Source organism: Panthera tigris, chromosome B1 (genome assembly GCF_018350195.1).
Source record: "Panthera tigris isolate Pti1 chromosome B1, P.tigris_Pti1_mat1.1, whole genome shotgun sequence".
Taxonomy (NCBI): domain Eukaryota; kingdom Metazoa; phylum Chordata; class Mammalia; order Carnivora; family Felidae; genus Panthera; species Panthera tigris.
In genome coordinates this window covers 161138451-161147443 of record NC_056663.1, presented here as the reverse complement: position 1 = coordinate 161147443, position 8993 = coordinate 161138451, and the positions used below count along the sequence as shown (strand labels likewise).

At 49.5% G+C, this 8993-nt stretch overlaps 1 long non-coding RNA gene across 2 annotated transcripts; it reads left to right on the top strand.

Moving 5' to 3' along the window:
* The first annotated feature begins 2324 nt into the window (after positions 1 to 2324).
* Positions 2325 to 8471, top strand: LOC122238039. 2 transcript variants are annotated; one of them, XR_006217013.1, is made up of 4 exons: positions 2325 to 2416; positions 6049 to 6208; positions 7463 to 7756; positions 8016 to 8471. It is a non-coding gene; the product is annotated as an uncharacterized LOC122238039 (long non-coding RNA). The 2 variants fall into 2 exon arrangements; XR_006217012.1 differs by having other exon boundaries at positions 7463 to 7780.
* The last annotated feature ends 522 nt before the right edge of the window (positions 8472 to 8993 follow it).

The window sequence follows — 8993 nt, the reverse complement described above, 5'->3', positions numbered from 1 at the left end:
GCACGGGTGGCTCAGTTCATTAAGCATCAAGTGACTCCTGATTTCGGCTCAGGTCATCACCTCCCAGATTGGTGAGACTGAGCCCTGCATTGGGCTCTGTGCTGACAGCCTGACAGGGGTAAGCCTGCTTGGGATTCTCTCTCTCCTCTCTCTCCGCCCCTCGCCCTGTTCGGCGCAGTGTTGAACTTGTGCGCGCTCTCTCTCTCTCTCTCTCTCTCTCTCTCTCTCTCTCACACACACACACACACACACACACACACAATAAACATAAATAAATAAATAAATAATAAAGTGAGCAAGTGGACTTGTAGGGAAGAGTTCCTGGAAGAGGGGAGGGCAGTGCAGGAGACAGCCAGACAAGAAAGAAAGCAGAGTGGGTGAGTAGGCCAACAGAAGGGGAGGAGTTCAGAGAGACAGCCACCGTTAAGATCATGGAGGGCCATTCTAAGTCCTTTGGGTCTTGCTCTGACCCGATCTGACTTCTGTTTTCAGAGGCTTCTTCTGGCTGCTGAATTGAGAACAGATTGTAGAGGCAAGTATGGGAGGAAGGAGCCCAGTCAGAAGACTCTGCGGGAGACCACAGAGTGTGATTTGGACCAGTGTGATAGTGGTGGGGACGCTGAAAGCGGGCAGTTTCTGGATGTGTTTAAAGGTCAAGCCATCAGGACTTCCTGACAAATTAAATGTACAGAGAGAAAGAGGATTTGAGGAAGCTTCCAAGGGTTTGGGTCTGAGACACCAGAAGACAGAGCGGCCAGCAATAGAGATGTGTTGATACAGAAGGGAACGGGAAGTCCTCTCCCTTTTCTCCTCCTAGTTGCTCAGGCGACCAGGAGGAGAAATGTGTAAGTGTGGATAGTGTGGACAGAGGAACAAAACTGAGATAGTCCTACTTGGTGACTGCTGGAAGGGACTGACCACTTTTACCACTTCATCTCTTTGCACCTCAGTTTCTCTTACTGTAACACGAGATGGATAGGCCAGCTGGATAATGGTAAAATTCCTTTTCAGTGGCTAAATTTGAGAACCTACATGCTACAACCAATTCTCACACTTTTCAAGATTTTTTTTAAATATATGTTTTCTTGAAAAGTCTCCATAAGTAAATTCAATTGTTAAAAATATTCTTTTTGGGGTTTTCTTTTTGGCTTAAAACAAAATTATTTTGTGATCCTAGTCTGAACACCGCCCTCCCCCCACCAAAAAAGAATCTTAGTAAGACATTTAAAACAACAGCAACAGGGGTGCCTAGGTGCCTCAGTCGGTTAAGTGTCCGACTCAGCTCAGGTCATGATCTCACGGTTCATGGGTTCGAGCCCCGCATGGGCTCTGTGCTGACAGCTCAGAGCCTGGAACCTGCTTCAGATTCTGTGTCTTCCTCTCTCTCTGCCCCTCCCCTGTTCACACTGTCTCTCTCTGTCTCTCAAAAATAAATAAATGTAAAAAAACAATTTTTTTAACAACATGTCCTGCAACTGTTTATACAATACCTCGTTCCAGGGAGGTACATGGCTAATCAGGACACCTATTTCCTACTGCCATACTTAATTAGAAGTTTTGCTCACAAGGTTAAATTACAGCAAGCATTGTGTGTTACTGTGAAAATATTCCCTTTCGCTTTAATGGCACATGGGTGGACGAAAAATGCTTCTAAGGCTGCCTGAAAGGACACCGGGCTCCTGTGGGTGCTTGCTGTCTTCCGCCAATACTTTTTCATTTTCCCTTAACAATGGCAGTAGTAATAACATTGGTCCAGGAAGTTAAGAAGTCAGTAGAGAAGAATAAAGACCAAGCATCTGATATTCACAACCTGACGCAACAGAAGAATATAAATATACACAAATTAATTTAAGCCCATAGAAAATCTCTCAAACTGTGTAGCCTACAGCACATCTCCCCTTGTCCACAACATTCCATCAGGCCAGCGGAACATCATCATCATCATTATAGCTTGTACATACTGAGTGCTAACCCTGTGCCAGGCACTGTGCCAAGGGTTGTCATGACAACTCACTTAACCCCGTAAGAAGAGTGCCATCATAATTTCCATTGTCAAAGGAACGGGATGCACCTCTAGGACCGCCTAACCTCAAGCCCAAGCTCAAGAGCACAGTGGGAGGATTGAGGCTTGGATGGAGATGGAATGCATCGTTTTCAATATACTGTCTCATTGCCATCATACTGTCTTCTAAGCCCTCCATTACCCGCCCACTGCTTGAGGGTAGAGACCAAAGTGTGTGTTTGTACCACCAGCGTTTTGCAAAGCAGTTACGCACGAACAGAAAGTCCCGCGGACGCTCCATGATGAGTGGCACCTAAGCTGTCCAGTTCTTCGGGTTTTCCCAGCGCAGAGCCCGGTATATACTGCAGGCACTCCATCAATACTTGTTGGGTAAATAGAAAGACGATCCAGAGGGTGAGTGAGGAAACCTGAGGACAGGTGAAAAAGGGCACGCCTGGTGATGCCTCCAGAGCCCCTCCCACTCATTTGCGCTCCTGCAGGTTTCTACCGTGAGGGGCCCCTGGTGTCCCCTCCTCCCTTCCCTACCCCTCTCGGCGACCTCGCTCAGCCAGAGGGGCGGCTGGCTGTGGCGACCGCCCACTGGGTGGGTGGAGGGGAGCGGCGGAGGTCAGACCCCCGGGAGCCACGCCCCACGCACGCGTCCCACGCACGCACACGCTCACGGGCAAACTCCGCAGGCGCGCGCTCTGCCGCACCCCTGCTCATACTCTTTACACGCACCCCGGCGCGCGCGCGCACGTTCTTACACATCCTCCTACGCACAGACTGACCGGAGCACACGCTCACGTTCACACACACGCTGTTCACACCCACCCGCCCTCACACACCTGGCCTCATTCGCCCCGTCGTGTATTCATTCACACACTCCTGCATCACACAGTCCTGCTTACAACCTCCACTCAAGCTCTCACACACCCACCCTCCTCAGTTGTATACACATCACACGCGCGCATGCTACTACCACTCGCACTCTTCACCTTCGTCACACACACCCCGTCACCCGCTGTCACACGGTCACGTACGCCCCCGTTTTCAACTCTCACGCGCACTTCACGCGCGCTTGCGCACACGGACTCACGGCAAATTCTCCCTCCTTGCACGCGCGCGCGCATGCGCACCTGTCGCGGCGGGGACGGAGGGCCCAGCGTGGGGGATGCGGTGTGTTTGGAGTTTGGGGGCGGTTACTGGTCGCGTTGTCGTCGGGCTGTAGGTTCAATACGATCCCTTAGAGTCGCTTCGTTTTCCAGTGAGAAGTTAGGGAGAAGGAGAGACTGACGCCAGGAAGGGGGTAGGGTGCGGTTCTGGAGCTCTGGCAGCGAAAGCGCCCGGAGCAGCGGACACGCCGCAGCGCCTCGCAGGGTCTCAGAGCCGATTTACCCCCATCCAGGGAGCGGCCTCTCGAGCCTCTTAAAGCCTCGGCCTCCCCGGGCTTCACCCACCCGTGGGGTTTGGGGGTTGAGTGAGGACCGACTTCAAACTGTCCTCCCCCCCCCCCCCCCCCCGCAGCCGCGCAGCCCGGTTCCCGCGCTCAGTCCCTGTGGCCCAGGGGACACAGCGCAGGACGCTGTGGGCTAGGGTGAAAAGAGGAAGACCTCGGTTTGAATCCTCCAACTGCCACTTGGAAGCTCTGGGGCCTTGGACAATTTGCATAGCCTCTCTGAGCCTTAGTCTCCTTTAATGTAGGATGAGGAATCATTCAACAAATAGGTATCTCACTCCTAATCTATGCCAGCTCTAGGCTGGGTGTTTGACATGCTCGGTGAATAAACAAAACAGACCCAGTCCCTTGCCCAGGTGCAGCTTGTAGTCAGTTGGGGAGGGACAGATACCCAACCAACCAGTGGACATATGTATTGATTATAATGAAGGCTTTTGGAGTAAAAGAATAAGCTGTTGTTTTCACCCACTTCAATGTCTTTCAGCACTTACTACGTTCAGGGTGCAGGTGAATAAAAACAATCACATTCAATGCCCTCATCTCAATGCCAGTTTGTGCCCCATTATATGGGCCACATTAGAATGGCTTTTGTGATCTTTGTGTGTGTGTTTATTTTTGAAAGAGAGAGAGAGAGAGACAGAGCTAGCGGGGGAGGGGCAGAGAGAGAGGAAGAGAGAGGCTCCCAAGCAGTCTCCAAGCTGTCAGATTGGAACCTGATAGCAGGGCCTGAACCCACAAACCGTGAGATCATGACCCGGAGCTGAAACCGAGTCGGACGCTTAACCGACTGAGCCACCAAGGCGCCCTCTTTGTGATCTTTTACAGAAAACCCACACTAACCAAGAAGTGAACAATAATAACCAAATGAGTAAATGATAAAAGTAACTACCTTGCTGGGTCATTGTGAAAAATAAATGATACGTTAAAACTCTTACTCATAACCTGGCATATAATAGGCCCTCAATAAATGCCAGGTATTATTAGGCGATAGCAGTGCCTAAAACTCCAGATCCCCTGCATTAGATAGACAGGGTCTGAATCTTGGCTCTGCCATCTTTAGTTGTGTGACCTTGTAAGTCTTTGGACTTCATTAAGATTCAGGATTTTTAAACAAGAAACAGCCATAATATTGGTGTTTTATCCAACAGATCAAATAAGGTCATGCAGGCAAGGTTCCTCATTCAGGGCCAAGCACACAGGAAGCTCAGAAAATGGTGGTTATGAAGACTGGCCTACTGCGATGGCACCTGCTTCCTGTGCAACACAGACCAGCAAAGCTGGAAAGTTTCTCCAGGCCAAAGGACCCTTGAAATTTAAAGCTGAATTGCTAGGAATTTATCCAAGGGATACAGGAGTACTGATGCATAGGGGCACTTGTACCCCAATGTTTATAGCAGCACTCTCAACAATAGCCAAATTATGGAAAGAGCCTAAATGTCCATCAACTGATGAATGGATAAAGAAATTGTGGTTTATATACACAATGGAATACTATGTGGCAATGAGAAAGAATGAAATATGGCCTTTTGTAGCAACGTGGATGGAACTGGAGAGTGTGATGCGAAGTGAAATAAGCCATACAGAGAAAGACAGATACCATATGGTTTCACTCTTATGTGGATCCTGAGAAACGTAACAGAAACCCATGGGGGAGGGGAAGGAAAAAAAAAAAAAAGAGGTTAGAGTGGGAGAGAGCCAAAGCATAGGAGACTGTTAAAAACTGAGAACAAACTGAGGGTTGATGGGGGGTGGGAGGGAGGGGAGGGTGGGTGATGGGTATTGAGGAGGGCACCTGTTGGGATGAGCACTGGGTGTTGTATGGAAACCAATTTGACAATAAATTTCATATATTAAAAAAATAAATAAAGTATTTCCAATTAAAAAAAAAAAGAAAGAAAGAAATTTAAAGCTGAGTCCCAAGTAGGGTCTTCCAGGACCCGAGGCCTTTGATAGGGGTAGAGAGTAGGGTGTGGGGAAATTCCCCTGGTAGGTCCAGGTTTGGGGGGCTGCTGGAGGAGACAGGTATGTCCAGAAATCAAAGGCTAGATAAACTCCAACTTGGGCGGCTTCAGGGTGGGAGCACCAAGCTAGGAGACTTGGAAATAGAAGCTCAGCTTGGAAAAGGCAAGCCATCCTGGAGAGATGATTGGGCTGCTCTAGCTTCCTCCCTGTGAAGCCTGGGGCTCTGATGCGTCATTCCCCAGCCTCTAGGGCACACAGACCTGCAGGTCCAGGATAATAATAAAAACTAGAGATGCCCAAGACACCAGGTACCAGGCCCAGCGCTAAGCAGTCCTTCATTCCTCCCAAGGACTGGAAGGTGGGGGCATTTTTCCTATCTACCAGGCACAGAAACAGATTTTTCCACCAATCTCCCTGGCTTCCTTTTAGTTCTTGCAATTAACTGAGCAAGAGAAACTCTTCCCTGCTTCTCTGTGCACCCTTCCGCGACCATCGAACACAGTCCTCATGAGTCACTTCAGACTTCAGTTTTATCCACTCCTAGAGCCAACTGGGCTTTTCTTTGATATTCATGCTACCTTTTGCAATTCACGGCCTCTGAATTCATTTGTTCGTTCATTTTAAGGTACTAGAAACTCCCAAGGGACTTACCTGCCTTGTGCAACGGAATTCCCTGTACGCCCAGAGCCCAGCAGAGAGGAGGCACCCCATACACACTTTCCAACCACCAACTGCTGAAGGAGGCTCAGGTTAAGTCATTCTCTTCAGGCTCCAGGATAAGCGGGGTAGGATTTCTCACTGATTTCTCAACCCTCACCTGCATTCAGAAACACGCAAAGCCGGTTTTTGTTTGTTTCATTCTTAAGTTTGGGTCCTGCACCATTAAATCAAATCTCTTAGGCATTTATACATTATACTTTCATAATGCTGTCCAGGTGATTTTTGTAGATGACCAGAAAGGCCAGATCACTAAAAATGATAAAGGTTCACTCTCTTTTGGGTAGGATTAAAAAAAAAAAAAAAAAAAAACTGTCTTGGATTCCATTACTAAGCAGCTATTTCAGGCCAGTGCTTTCAGCAAATTTTGGGCCAAGGGATGTGGGGAACTCCAACGAGTGGACGCGTGTGAATAATTCCGCCTTCCCCTTAGGCTCCCAGCAACCTCCTCCCCAACCAAACAAAACCACCAACTCTGAAAAAGATAGTGTTAAAAAAAAAAAAAAGGCCAGCGCTGGGAACTGGAGAGGGAGGGAGGGAGGTGGAGCATTTGCTTCAATTATCCGGATAATTGTTCCCTACCTCAGGCCATTGTTACCGAAATGAAACAATATTCTATTGGATCCAGTCCTCGCCTTTTCAGGCGTGCTCCCCGCAGGGCCTAGCACACGCTGGGCACCGAGTAGGCGCTCAATAAATTTTATTCTGATGACAGAGGAGAGCTTTAAGGGTGGGGGAGGGATGTCCTGTTAGGCTTAAGGATTTGGGGGGGGGGGGCGAATGTCAATTAAGGTGAGGCGGGGAGCAGAGGGACTGTGTGGCAGGCCCTCGGTGTCACCAAAACTCTGTTCAGAGGGTACGGAGCCCGGGCCGCTCCCGAAATTCTGAGCCAGACTCCTCACTCCTTTCCCACAAGCCTCTTCCCACCCCCTTCTCCGGGGGCCGAATTGAACTCTCGCGCCTATGGCGAGCACAAAGGCGAACTGAGGTTTCTCAATGGCCCCTCCGCTCTGAATGCGCACTAGGGAGAAGCAAGACCACTTTTTGGCGGTGGGTGAACACGCGGCCCGCCGCCTGCCCTCTCCGCGCAACGCGCTGGCCGGGCGCTGCGTTAGAAATAACACTAGTCGCGCAGCTGAAGGCAGAGCCGGGCACCGGCCCCTCTTCACGCTGCCAGCGTAGGAATGTGGGGGCTGACTCCTAAGTGCCCTGCTTTCATCCCGACTCCAGGCTTTTCAAGAGAGGCTTAGATTCTCTGAGTGTGTATTTGCTAATTGCAGCCTCGGCTTTAATGAGATTCTTTGAACTCCCCCACCCCCCAGTCCGGTTTGTAGGTTACAGCCTTATCTGGGGACCCTCGTTTTCCACCCCAGCTACACGTCTGTGAACAATCGCCTCTCCGGCCCCTGAAAGGAGAGCGAGCGCCCCATTTCTGCTGAATGCACGTCTCAGTTCATCCAAGGCTGGCGGGCTTTTGATGGCCACAATGCGAGTTACGCCCAAAGAGTGTCTCTTTGGTCAGATCGACAACGCTTGGCTTCACGTTTGCAAGTTAAACGGGCAGAAACCCGGCTGAAACTCCCACGCCAGACGCCGGGGACGCTTCCCTCCGCCCAGTTCAGAGCAGCACTGGGGACTGGGTCTGGACAGGGGGAAGAAGGGAGGGAGCGGGAGTTGTCAGGGGGCGGCGCGGGAAAACAGTCCTGATTCTAAGCCGCCATCTAGAAGAAAGGGGGGGGGGGGCAGGGCCATTTTCTCTAGTATATCCCTCTTGTTTTTGTTATTTATTTTTTTTTTTTCAGTTTGCTTTGTCGGCAGCTTTACCCCAACAAACAAACAAAAAATGAGAGCGTTTTTCTGCTTGTCTTCACCTAGGTAGCTGCTTTCCTCCATCCCCTGAAAATGTGACTCCTTCATAAAATCAAAATTTATGATTATTCAAATGTTGGGGACTGTGAAAAGAGAGGAAGAAAGAGAGAAAATTAATATTGCAGCTGTTCTTCTGATTAATGAGAGATAATTGCTCATGAAAAGTCACCCCTGTGGCATTTTGTTGTCTCCTGGATCTTTGTTCTTTTCCACTATTATTGAGGACTTTCTTGAAGACTAAGCGGTTCTTTTCAATTTTTGGGTATTCAGAAAGGGTTGCCTGGTTACAGAGAATGGGGAAATCTCGGGCTATATCGGGTAAGATGTGCCACAGACAGCAATATCACAATGCCACTCGGAGAAAAGGATGGATACAAGTTAACGATGCGCTTTCAATAAAACATTCATAGACTTGTTCACGCTTTGATAATGACCTCATTAAAGGGAGCTGGGGGCAAGTAAGTCCTGTCTCCTGTTTGTGTTCGGCTAACAAAACCCAGCTTTGAGATCATTCATCGCTTTGGAAACTAATATGAAATCAATGTAAGAGGAGCAAATAAATCCGAGGCCGGCCCGGCCAACTCCTGGGCTGTCCCGCCCTGCTCTCGGCCTCCGTTTGGGGCAGAAGAACCATGCAGGCAAATGCTAAAACTGAGAGGAAAAAGGAGGACTGGGGATGGGGGGGGGGGTACTTTGGAGGGGGTGCAGAGGGAAAGACAATGCGGGAGTTACGGATGGAAAAACAGCTAAGCACATCAGTAGGTCAGAACTCTAGGGCCTGTGGAATAAGCAACAGCTAAGTCCACATTCTTTGCTTTTCCTGACTTTGCCCATGAAAGGAAATAGAAAGAGTGGGAAGCAAGAGGGGAATGTGAGGTCCAGGTCAGGTGTGACCCTGGATGGGGGAAGTACTGGAACACTTCTTGAAAGCTACAACCTAGAATTGAAATCTCAAGGTTGAGCTAGGAGGAAACTGCTCCTCCA